The sequence below is a fragment of the Orcinus orca genome, chromosome X, assembly GCF_937001465.1.
Source record: "Orcinus orca chromosome X, mOrcOrc1.1, whole genome shotgun sequence".
Lineage (NCBI taxonomy): Eukaryota > Metazoa > Chordata > Mammalia > Artiodactyla > Delphinidae > Orcinus > Orcinus orca.
In genome coordinates, this window is record NC_064580.1 from 61,709,454 (window position 1) to 61,723,263 (window position 13,810).

Below are 13,810 nucleotides of genomic sequence, written 5' to 3' on the forward strand. Positions count from 1 at the left end.
GCTCTATGCACAGCTATTACACACAGAAAAAAGGGCCTGAAGAACATATACCAAAATGCTAGTATTGATTATCTCTGGGGAGTAGGGTACCCAAGTTCTCTATCTTTTCTGTTTGTTTATCTGTATTTCCTGAAGTTCCTAAAATAAACATGTTAACTACTATAATAGAAAAACTCCAAACAATAAAATTTATTAAGGACGTCACCAAAATGGTGACATAGGAGACCCTGGCCTCCATCACCCAACAAAGATCAACAATTAGACAGCTATCCATTAACAAAAACAGCTGTGGGAGAGCTCTGTAGTCCAATTAAGAAACTTTGGCAACACAGTAGAAAAACAAAACCTGAGAATAACTGCCCAAGAAGAGAAAAAAGATAGGTTCATTTTGCCTGCATCATCACATCCCCCAAGTAAGCATTGTTCAGTACCAAGAGGGGTTTTCTCAGGTAGAGGGTTCCCCTCACCAGAAAAGGAAGAGTGGGATGGGCGATCAGTTTCCAGCCTTTTGGGCACCACATGAAGGTCCCACTTCAGTTTCATTCCACCCAGACCATCAAAACTGAGACATACAGAGATGGCTAGGAATAAGGAAAAAACAGGGGCTACCAATACAGTCATTCAGTGGCAGCAATCGCAGTTCACAGTGACCTGCCCTGCAGACAAACAGCAGATTCTGCCACTGAAGAAACTAAAGGCCAACCCAGCCGCTGAAGACCCTCTAAAGATTTCACCATCTTTGCTCCATAGGTACTCACATTTGCTGATGCTAGTCACTGGAGTCCCTCTCCACACACACCCCACCAGAGCCTGGAAACTATAAAACTCCTCGAAGAGAACATAGGCAGAACACTCTCTGACATAAATCACAGGAATATTTTTTTGGATCTGTGTCCTAAGGCAAAAGAAATAAAGCAAAAATAAACAAACAGAACTTTATTAAACTTAAAAACTTTTGCACAACAAAGGAAACCATTGACAAAATGAAAAGACAAACTATGGAATGGAAGAAGATATTTGCAAATGATATGACCAACAAGGGGTTAATATCAAAAAATATATAAACAGCTCATACAATTCAATATCAAAAAACAAGCAACCGAATTTAAAAAATGGGCAGAAGACCTGAACAGATAGTTTTCCAAAGAAGATATACAGATGGCAAACAGGTGCATGAAAAGATGCACAACATCACTAATTATTAGAGAAATGCAAATCAAAACTACAGTGAGATATCACCTCATACCCGTCAGAATGGCTATCATCAAAAAGTCTACAAACAATAAATGCTGGAGAGGGTGTGGAGAAAAGGAAACCCTTATATACTGTTGGTGGGAATGTAAATTGGTACAGCCTCTATGGAAAACAGTATGGAGGTTCCTCAAAAAACTAACAGAATATCAGAGATACCTGCACCCCAATGTTCACTGCAGCATTATTCATGACAGACAAGATATGGAAACAACCTAAGTGTCTATTGACAGATGAATGGATAAAAAAGTTGTGGGATACACACACAGACACAGACACACACACACACACACACACACACACACACATACATACATCCGATGGAATATTCAGCCTCAAGAAAGAGAAATTCTGCCATTTGCAACAACATGGATTAACTTTGAGGGCATTATGCTAAGTGAAATAAGTCAGACAGAGAAAGACAAATACTGTATGCTATCACTTATATGTGGAATCTAAAAAAGCTGAACTCATAGAAACAGAGAGCATAGTGGTGGTTTCCAAGGGCTGGGGAGTGGAGAAGGAGAGATGTTCAAAGGGTACATAATTCCAGTTATAAGATCAATAAATTATGGGTATCTAATATACAGCATTGTGATTATAATTAATAATATTGTATTATATACTTTAAAGTTGCTAAGAGTAGATCTTAAATATTCTCACCACAAGAAAGAAATGGTAATTATGTGGCTGGTGGTAATCATTTTGCAATATGTAAGTGTATAAAATCAACACATTGTACACCTTAAACTTATACAATGTTATATGTCAATTATATCTCAATAAAGCTGGAGAAAACAATTAACAGAGAGACAGTTCATTTTTTTTTGCATTTCTTTTATTTATTTTTTAAAATTTACTTATTTATTTATTTATTTTTTGCTGCGTTGGGTCTTAGTTGCTGTGCACAGGCTTTCTTTTTAGTTGCAGCGAGCTGGGGCTACTCTTCGTTGCGGTACGCAGGCCTCTCATTAAGGTGGCTTCTCTTGTTGCGGAGTACGGGCTCTAGGTGTGCGGGCTTCAGTAGTTGTGGCACATGGGCTCAGTAGTTGTGGCTCGTGGGCTCTAGAGTGCAGGCTCAGTAGTTGTGGCGCACGGGCTTAGCTGCTCTGTGGCATGTGGGACCTTCCCGGACCAGGGCTCGAACCCTTTTCCCCTGCATTGGCAGGTGGATTCTTAACCACTGCGCCACGAGGGAAGCCCAGAGACAGTTCATTTAATAGTAATTGAACTGAGTTGCATTTTCTAGTAGCTTTTTCAACTAAGGGAGTAAACAAAATCTTCTAGGACAAAGTAACACGGTAGATCAGACCCAGAGAGAGACTGATTGTACTCTATGATAAGTATTCTCTAGAATATAAAAGGAAGTTATGGACAGGAGTCCAAGCTTTTGTTCTCTTGTGTCTCTCTCTCTCTTGCCTCTTCTCTGGTTTTGTTCCACACTCTGAGCATCCTAAGCCAACTTATATGTGGTGGTCACCAGAAGATTCTGTAAGGAAGACTGTCTCTCTAGACTCTGTCTCTATCAATTTTCCCCTTTCACCTCTATTTTTTTTTTTTTTTTTTTTTTTTTTTTTGCGGTACGCGGGCCTCTCACTGCCGTGGCCTCTCCCGTTGCGGAGCACAGGCTCCAGACGCGCAGGCTCAGCGGCCATGGCTCACAGGCCCAGCTTCTCCGCGGACTGGGGCACGAACCCGTGTCCCCTGCATCAGCAGGCAGACTCTCAACCACTGCACCACCAGGGAAGCCCCACCTCTATTTTTAACATTTTCTTTTTTTTTTTTTATGGAACATTTTCTTGTCTACCTACAGACATACTTAACTTTCTCCACTCGAAACAAACTACAAACACTTATATCCACCTATTTCATCACAAACTCCTATCCTTTCTCCCTCCTTCCATTCATAGCCAGATTTCTGGAAGGATTAGTCTATATCCACTGTCAGTACTTTCTCCTTTTCCATTCATTCAATTCACTACAGTCTGGCTTCTGCCAAGATTCCATAAAACTATAAAGGAAAGCTTCCTGGTTGCTGAATTCACTGGCTTGTAGTCACATTGCCTAAAGCTATTTATTGTTTTTATTTCTCAAAAGTTCTTCTTCTTGGTTTCTGGGACACTACCGTCTCCTCATTCTTCTTTCTTGCCTTTGTCAGACGCTCCTCTTCTGTCCAATCCTTACTCATTGGGGTTAAGAAGTTCATCTGCTTACACAGCTTCAACTATCAACTATACAATGATAGATCCCCAACTTTTGTGTGTGTGTGTGTGTGTGTGTGTGTGGTACGTGGGCCTCTCACTGCCGTGGCCTCCCACTGCGGAGCACAGGCTCTGGACGCACAGGCTCAGTGGCCATGGCTCACGGGCCCAGCCGCTCTGCGGACTGGGGCACGAACCCGTGTCCCCTGCATCGGCAGGCGGACTCTCAACCACTGCGCCACCAGGGAAGCCCCTAGATCCCCAACTTTTTAATACTAGCCCCAAATTCCTGCTTAAGCTTTCCAAGTTACTTATAAACATCTCTACCTATAGACTACAAGGGTACCTTAAGCTCCACTGGTCTGAAATCAGACTTGTGTTCTCTACTGCCCCAATCCTCCACAATATATTGGATTCCTTAATTATATTCTCATTCTCAGTCACAAACCAGGTTCCCAAACTAGAAACCTTTGCTTTTGCCCCAACTACCTCTTCTTCCTAACCCTGCATATTCAATCAAGCAGCACGCAATTCTATTGATTCTACCTCAGAAATATAATTCTGCCAAACCTGGCCTGCACTGCCACAATCTGGGTTCAGGCTCTTATAATAGTAGTTTGAACTACTTACTTACAACACCTGCTAACTAGTCCTGTCACCATTCCCTCCCCACTCCAGACCAGTTCAGCTTCCACACTGCTTTCAAAATGATCTTTACAAAACAAAAACAAAACCACTCTTTTGACTTCCAAATTCCTACAGGATAAAATCCAAACTCCTTGGTCTAGCATATTAGGATCCAGTCTACCTTATGAGCCTCACTTCCTACCCCACCACCAACTCCAGCTATGAAGCTTCTCACCATTCCACAAACACACCAGGCCCTTTTATGTCCTCATGTCTTAACACATTGTATTCCCTCTTAGAACGTCCTTCTCTTTCTTCCTCACCTGACAATGTCCTAGGTGTCTAAGAAGGGGAATTTGCTTTTTTCCCTACAGCATCTTCCACATGTCTGACATGTAGACAATCTGCAATAAATACCTATAGCATGAATGAATGACAGATTTCATGCTTCAACCTAACACTTCACCTTCAGCCATACAGAATTTCAAATCCCTGCATACATGCTATTACCTCCATGCATTTGTACACACTATAACCTTCTAACTCTCAGGGAAAAAATGTGTACATGTCTTCTCAGGAAACACAAACTAGCTATCATTTATTGAGCAGTTTTACTAAGAAATTTATGTTCATTAGCTTATTTTAATCCTCAATCAATACCGTCATATGGGACTTCCCTGGTGGTCCAGTGGTAAGACTCTGTGCTCCCAATGCAGGGGTTCAATCCCTGGTCGGGGAACTAGATCCCACATGCATGCCGCAACTAAGAGTCTGCGTGCTGCAACTAAGAAGTCCGCGTGCCACAACTAAGAAGTCTGTGTGCCGCAACTGAGTTTGCATGCCGCAACTAAGAGTTGGCATGCCGCAACTAAGAAGCCCTCATGCTGCAATGAAGATCCCACATGCTGTAACTAAGAAGTCTGCATGCCACAACTAAGAGTTCACATGCTGCAATTAAGAGTTGGCATTCCGCAACTAAGAAGCCCCCATGCTGCAACAAAGATCCCATGTGCTGCAACTGACCTGGCACAGCCTAAATAAATAAATATTTTTAAAAATACTGTGGTATTATTATCATTTTAGAGATAAAACCCCCTGAGATTTAGAGGAGTTAAATAACTTTTCCATCTTGTAAATTGTGGGATTTAAATACAGCCCTTCAAAGGCTGAACCTTTAACCATTGTGCTTCAGACAATGTGTATTACACACAAATGATTGCTCTGCCCTCTATGTTCCTATAGCATTCTGTTCACCGCTCTGTAATGGCAGTTACTACACTGGAATGTAATATTTCTGTTTATACAATATCATCCCCATTAGACTGTAAATCCATAGTGATAGCAACGAAGTCCCACTAATCTTTGTATCCCCAGTGAGTTTAGCACATTGTAAGCGCTCAATAAATGTTTACTGTGTAAATGAATTCCAAAACCTCTCTTTGGCAGTAGCCTTTTTGTTGCTGCCTTGCTTTTCTTCTTCTTGCCGTATCCTTTCAACACTCAACTACAAGAATTGAATGCGAACAACTTGGTAGTGTTTAATAAAGATCACTTTTCATATACTAAGTGAATTTGTCTGAAGTGATCAACAGAGGAATAGATCAGGAGTGCTTCTTTATTTTTGGACTTTATTCTGTAACATTATTGATCATGTTAATACTGTATTTTAAAGAACATTTTCTTGTATTTGATGCAAAAACACATAATAGTGATGATGTGTTTTATTTTAGGAATCAAGGTTTTCAGTCTAAAAGGAAAGGAAATACAATCAAAGAATCAAGAATTTAGGCACTGTTGAGGATTACTGTTGAGCTTGTTAATCATGTTAGTATTAACTCTTTTACTGGTATTATGAAGAATATAGAAACTGTTAAGGAGAGCAGTTAGGAGACATTTTCTGACTCAAGGGGAATATTAGTAGAATGAACCTTTTAAGTTCTGACCTTGAGTCAGAAGAAGCCATGCGAAATATCCAAAATTCAACTGGATCAAATTTTAAGGATGCTTAAGAGCTATATAGTCCTATGATTGTGAAAAATGCCCAATTCCATCAGGTGCTATACGTTAAAATTAAATGCAAAAGACATTACTATAGAACATCAAGATTAAGAGTCTCTGGAGACATTTACATATATTTACTTTTTTAAGCAACATGTATACATTTATATATCTTAAAATTTCAAAACTCAATAAATTGATCAACTTGGGTAGGAACTGCAGACTTTAGGGAGAAAAAAAAACTAACATAAAAATTGAACCCAGGGGGGCTTCCCTGGTGGCGCAGTGGTTGAGAGTCTGCCTGCCAATGCAGGGCACACGGGTTCGTGCCCCGGTCTGGGAAGATCCCACATGCCGTGGAGCGGCTGGGCCCATGAGCCATGGCTGCTGAGACTGCACATCCAGAGCCTGTGCTCCACAATGGGAGAGGCCACAACAGTGAGAGGCCCGCGTACTGCAAAAAAAAAAAAAAAAAAAAAATTGAACCCAGGGAAGCCAGCTAGGTGATCACTCCCTATTTATGTACCTAGATATACAGTATTTACGTATTAACTTTTTCTTTTTTTGTCTGGAGTATTTTAAAGCAAATCCCAGACATCGTATCATTTCATTCAATTATCTCCCCACCTTAAAGTTATGGAATCATTAACATAATCATATATCAAGTTTAGTGTTGCCCATTAGGGCCTCAAACAAGGTTTCTCAGCCTCCCACCCCAAGTGTCTGCTAGTAAATAGCTTCACTTAACTAGTATTTTAACTGCCTTCTTAGATGGGTAAACGTCTTTTAACTTGGGAAGCTTTAGAATAAAGTATAGAAATATTTAAGAGACCCATTATATGAATATTTTTGTGTTAAAAAAGATGGCTTTGCATATTTGATGTTTTATATGTTTGTCACCAGAGGGTGGATTTGTTTTGGTAGAATGGCAGCTTTGTAACCAACTTGAAATGCTTTTTTTTAAAATAAATTTATTTATTTTATTTAAAAAAAATTTTTTTGGCTGCATTGGGTCTTTGTTGATGCACTTGGGCTTTATCTAGTTGTTGCAAGCCAGGGCTACTCTTCGTTGTGGTGCGTGGGCTTTTCATTGTGGTGGCTTCTCTTGTTGCAGAGCATGGGCTCTAGGCACGCAGGCTTCAGTAGTTGTGGCTTGCGGGCTCTAGAGCACAGGCTCAGTAGTTATGGCACATGGGCTTAGTTGCTCCACGGCATGTGGGATCTTCCCGGACCAGGGCTCGAACCTGTGTCCCCTGCATTGGCAGGCAGATTCTTAACCACTGTGCCACCAGGGAAGCCCAACTTGAAATGTTTGAGCAGTTTACATTTTTTTTAAGGTGAAATCTTACTAAATTATTCTTTTTTTATCTAGATTTATTGAAGCATGATTGACAAAGAAAATTGTATATAGTTAAAGCTTACAATGTGATGATTTGATATATGTATACTCTGTGAAATGATTACCACGATCAGGTTAATTAACACATCTATCACTTCATATAATTATCTTTTTTGTGTGTGGTGAGAATATTTAAGATCTACTCTCTTAGTAAATTTCAAGTATACAACACAGTATTATTCACTATGGTCACCATACTATATGTTGGAGCCCCAGAATTTATTCATCTTATAACTGAAGGCTTGTACGCTTTGACCAATATCTCTCCATCTTCCCCACCTCCAACCCCTGGTAACTACCATTCTACTCTCTGTTTCTATGAGTTCAACCTTTTTTTCCCCCACATATAAGTGAGCTCATACAGTATTTGTCTTTCTCTGTCTGGATTATTTTACTTAGTATAATGTTCCATATGGTGTCAGGATTTCCTTCTTTCTCATGGCTGAATAATATTTCACTGTGTATATATACCACATCTCCTTTATCCATTCATCTGTTGATGGACACTTAGGTTATTTCCATAGTTTGGCTGCTGTGAATAATGCTGCAATGAACATGAGAGTACAGATATCTCTTTGAAATTCTGATTTCATTTCCTTTGGACATATACTCAGGAGTGGGTTTGCTGGATCATATCATAGTTCTATTTTTAATTTTCTGAGGAATCTCCGTACTATTTTCCATAGTGGCTGCACCAATTTACATCCCCACCAACAGTGTACAAGTGTTCCTCTTTCTTCAAATCGTCGCCAACACTTGTTATCTCTCATCTTTTTGGTAAAAGTCAGCAGTACTTCTTGAATTAACTTCCTCTTTCAACAGCCTAATCTACTGATGCCTTTTCTTCAAGCTATTAATGTTCTCAAGCCTTTGCCTATCTTAATAAATATAGTGCTCCTTCTACCACACTTTTTTGTCTAACTGCTGCCTCCTTTCCCTATTGCCCTTTCCTTCTGCCAAACATCTTCAAAGATTGGTCTGCATTACCACACCTCCCATTCACTTTTTTAAAATTTGGAAATACTCTAAGCAAACAAAAAAAGGGTAGAAAATAATATAATGAACATCCATGTACCCACAACTCAGTTGGTTAAATACTAACATTTTGCCAAATTTCCTTCCTATTTTTTTAAAGAAATAAAACATTACTGCTATAGTTTATGTATCATGTGTACCTATCATTCCCTATTCCTCTTTGTACCTCCCCAGAGGTAACCACTATTCAGCCTTTGGTATTTCTTATTTCCATACATGTTTTGATATTTATACTACATATGTATATATTCCTAAAAAATATGTAGTCATGGAAGATATCGGATCAATGGCCCCCAGTGAACCATGCCTCCCTGAATCCACACCCTTGGGGAGTCTCCTCCTGCATTGACTCTGGATTTGGCCACGTAATTTGTTTTGGCCAATGGGATATCTACAAATGTGATGCAAGCAGAAGCTTGAAAAGCACTTTACATCAGAGCTTGCTATCATATGAACGGATCCAAGCCTTCTGGAGATGTCACATGGAAGAAAATCTAGGCAGCCTGGCTGACAGCCTTCCAACTGCCAGACATGTGAGTAAGGTCATCTTAAATCATCCAGCCCCTACAAAGTGGTCAGCTGACTGCCACAGCATGAGTGAGCCTAGGCAAGACCAGTAGAAGAAATGCCCAGTTAAGTCTAGTCCAAATTGTCCACAGAATTTTGAGCAAACAAAATAAATGTTGGTTTAAGCGACTAAGTTTTGGGGTGGTTTAGCTTTATATTAGTGGTATCATATTATACATGGCATATCACAAGCACATATAACAATTTGCTTTTAAAGCTGGCAGACTTTAACCAACTGATCAACGTTAGTGTCACCAGTAATGGCACAAATAGGTATCACATGACTCCTGATATCATGCACTGAGAAGGACACAAATTACTTCTGTGGTATTCCCATCCACATGCATGATTGAATCTAATCATGTGGAAACGTCAGACAAATCCAAAATGAGGGGCACTCTACAAAATAACTACTCTATACTCTTTTTTTTTTTTTCTGGCTGCGCCGCATGGCTTGCGGGATCTTAGGTCACCAACCAGGGATCGTACCCATGCCCCCTGCAGTGGAAATGCAGAGTCCTAACCTCTGGACCACCAGGTAATTCCCTCTGTACTCTTAAAAAAAATACCGATGTCACGAATGACAAAATCTAAGAACTCTTCCAGATTAAAAGAAACTCAATTTGGTGGTTCCTCAAAAAGTTAAATATGGAATTACCGTATGACCCAGCAATTCTACTGCCAGGTATATACCCCAAAGAACTGAAAACAGGTGCTCAAACAAAACCAGGTGCACATATGCTCACAGCAGCACTATTCACAATTGCTGAAAGGTGGAAACAATCCAAATGTCCATCAACAGATGAATGGATAAACAAAATGTAGTACATCCAAGCAATGGATTATTATTCAGCCACAAAAAGGAACAAAGTACTGATACATGCTACAACATGGATGAACCTTGTAAACATTATGCTGAGTGAAAGAAGCCAGACACAAAAGGTCACATATTGTATGATTCCATTTGTATGAGAGGTCCAGAATAGGTAAATCCACAGAGACAGAAAGCAGACTTGTAGCTGCCAGGGGCTAGGTATTAGCAGGGGGAAGAGAGGCAAATGGGGAAATACTGCTTAATGTATATGGGGTTTTATTGGGGGGTAATGAAAATGTTTTGGAACTTGATAGAGGTGGTGGTTGCAGAGCACTGTGGATGTACTAAATGCCACTAGATTGTTCACTTTAAAACAGTGTTATGTGAATTTCACCTCAATTTTAAAAAAAAGAAACTAAAAGAGACATGACAATTCAATGCAACGTGTTATCCTGGATTGGATCTTGGACATTTTTTTTTCTTTTGCAATAAAGGACATTAGTGGGACAATTGGTAATTTGAATAAGGTATGTAGATTAGATAGTAGTATCGCATTGATGTTAATTTCCTTATTTTGATAATTGTCTTGTAGTTATATAAGAGAATGTCCTTGTTTTCAGGAAAAACACTCTGAAATATTTAGGGGTTGAGGAGCACTATGTCTACAATTTGTGTGATTCAGAAACAAATGAAGAGAGTGAGAGAAAAGAGAGGAGGAAGAGGAGGAGGAGAAGGGAGAGAGGGGAGATGATAAAACAAATGTGGTAAAATATTTACAATAGGGAATCTGGGTGAAAAATAAGATAATTATATTTACTACTTTTACAACTTTTCTGTAAGTCTGAAATATTTCAAAATAAAAAGTTTTCACTATGTCAAAGAGATATCTGCACCCCAATGTTCAAATAGCACTTGACTATCTTACACCACTCACAAAAATTAACTCGAGGGAATTCCCTGGAAGTCCAGTGCTTAGGGCTCCACACTTTTCACTGCAGGGGGCAGTGGAAGTCTGATCCCTGGTCAGGGAACTAGGATCCTGTAAGCCACGCAGCGCAGCCAAGATAAACAAATAAATAAATCAACAAAACTCTTTAAAAAAGTTAACTCGAATTAGATTAAAGACCTGAAACCATGAAACTCCTAGAAGAAAACATAGGAAAAAAGCTACTTGACATGGGTCTTGGTAGTGAATTTTTGGAAATTACACCTAAAGCACAAACAGCAAAAATAAAAAATAAATAACTGGGACTACATCAAACTAAAAAGTTTCTGTACAGCAAAATAAACCATCACCAAAGTGAAAAGACAGCCTACGAATGAGAAAATATTTGCAACCATATATCTGATAAAGGGTTAATATCCAAAATATATGAAGAACTCACACAACTCAACAGCAAAGAACCAAGTAATCCAATTAAAAAATGGGCAAAGGACCCAAATAGATATTTTTCCAAAGAAGATCTGCAACTAGCAGGTACGTGAAAAGATGCTCAATATCACCAGTCATTAAGGAAATGCAAATTAAATCCACAGTGAGGTATCATCTCAGGCCTGTTAGAATAGCCATCATCAAAAAAGATAGAGGGGACTTCCCTGTTGATCCAGGGGTAAAGAATCCGCCTTACAATGCAGGGGACACGGGTTCGATCCCTGGTCAGGGAACTAGGATCCCACATGCTGCGGGACAACTAAGCCTGCGTGCCACCACTACTGAGCTCGTGCACCTCAACTAGAGCCCGTGCGCCTCAAACTACAGAGCCCACGCGCTCTGGAACCTGCGCACCACAACTACAGAGCCCATGTGCTCTGGAGCCTGCGTGCCACAACTACAGAGCCCATGTGCCCTGGAGCCTGCGCGCCACAACTAGAGAAGAGAAAAGCTGCATGGCACAACTAGAGAGAAGCCCACGCACCACAATGAAGAGCCCGCATGCCACAACTAAGACCCGATGCAGCCAAAAATAAATAAAATAAATAAATCTTTAAAATAAAGATAAGAGATAAGAAGTGTTGGTGAATCTGTAGAGAGAAGGGAACCTTTGTGCACTGTTTTTGTTTTTGTTTTTTTAAATTGATTAATTAATTTATTTTTGGTTAGGTTGGGTTTTTGTTGTTGCGCGTGGGCTTTCTCTAATTGCGGTGCATGGGCTTCTCACTGCGGTGGCTTCTCTTGCTGCGGAGCACAGCCTCTAGGCGCACGGGCTTCAGTGGTTGTGCCTCATGGGCTCAGTAGTTGTGGCTCGCGGGCTCTAGAGCACAGGCTCAGTAGTTGTGGTGCACAGGCTTAGTTGCTCCATGGCATGTGGGATCTTCCCAGACCAGGGCTCGAACCCGTGTCCCCTGCATTGGTAGGCGGATTCTTAACCACTGCGCCACCAGGGAAGTCCCCGTGTGCACTGCTGATGGAAATGTAAATTGGTACAGGCACTATGAAAAACAGTATGGATTTTCCTCAAAAAATTAAAAATAGAACTACCATATGATCCAACAATTCCACTTCTGGGAATGTATCCAAAGAAAACAAAAACACTAATTTGAAAAGATATCTGCACCCCCAAGTTCATAGCAGCATTATTTACAATAGCCAATGTATGGAAACAACCTAAGCATTCATCAAAGAATGAATGGATAAAGAAGTTGCAATATATATGTATAAAAAACTCATATATATATTATTCAGCTATATATGAATATTATTAAGCCATGAAAAGAAGGAAATCCTGCCATTCATGGCAACATGGATGGATGGTCCAACATGGATGGACCTTATGCTAAGTGAAATAAGTCAGACAGAGAAAGACAAATACTGTATGATCTCACTTACATGTGGAATCTAACAAAACAAAACAAAAAACCAAATTCATAGAAAAAAGATCAGATTTGTGGTTATGAGAGGCAGGGGGTGGGGGAGGGGGAACTGGACAAAGGTGGTCAAAAGGTACAAACTTTAAGTTATAAGATGAATAAGTAGGGGCTTCCCTGGTGGCGCAGTGGTTGAGAATCTGCCTGCTAATGCAGGGGACATGGGTTCAAGCCCTGGTCTGGGAAGATCCCACATGCCGCGAAGCAACTAGGCCCGTGAGCCACAACTACTGAGCCTGCGCTCCGCAACAAGAGAGGCCGCGATAGTGAGAGGCCCACGCACCGCGATGAAGAGTGGCCCCCGCTTGCCACAACTAGAGAAAGCCCTCGCACAGAAACGAAGACCCAACACAGCCAAAAATAAATAAATAAATAAATTTTAAAAAAAGATGAATAAGTAGTAGGGATGTAATGTACAACACGATGATACTATAGTTAACACTGCTGTATGTTGTATCTGAAAGTTAAGAGAATAAATCCTAAGAGTTCTCATCACAAGGAAAAAACCACTTTTTTCTCTCTTTTTTTTTGTATCTATATGAGAGGATGGGTATTAACTAAACTTATTGTGTTAAGTCAAATAATTATGCTGTACACCTTACACCTATACAGTGCTAGATGTCAATTGTATCTCAAAAAGCTAGGAAAAACAAAAAAAATTTTTTTTAACTTACTGTAAGTTACCCAGATGGGGGAGAGGGAGAACATATAGTGAGCTGCTGAAGTGCTAGTAATATTTTATTTCTTGAATTCAGTAGTGGTTATACAGGCTTTCATTTTATAATTATTTGTTAAACTGTAAATACATGTTATATGAATATTCTATATGCATATTTCACAATTTGAAAAGTAAAAATGAATAAATAAATATCCTAATGTAAAAATGAAGAACAGAACGCCATAAACATATACTTGTCTTTCAAAGAGAAAAGAAGTCTCTGCTTCTAATATACCCAGGTTCTTTTATGGTGATGGGTGCGACACAAGCACTGCCCTGAAAGACTGGGTGGTGATGGATATTTTGCTAGCCCTAGCCTTTCTCCTACTTCTCTG

General features: G+C 39.9%; 1 long non-coding RNA gene across 1 annotated transcript in view; it reads right to left on the minus strand.

Annotated features, from left to right (window-relative positions):
- Positions 1-333: 333 nt before the first annotated feature.
- The window catches only part of LOC125962964 (uncharacterized), a 46,078-nt gene continuing 32,601 nt past the window's right edge, over positions 334-13,810 (minus strand). Inside the window, exon 3 of the long non-coding RNA XR_007474735.1 lies at positions 334-895. This is a non-coding gene — a long non-coding RNA (uncharacterized LOC125962964). The remainder of the gene's footprint in view (positions 896-13,810) is intronic.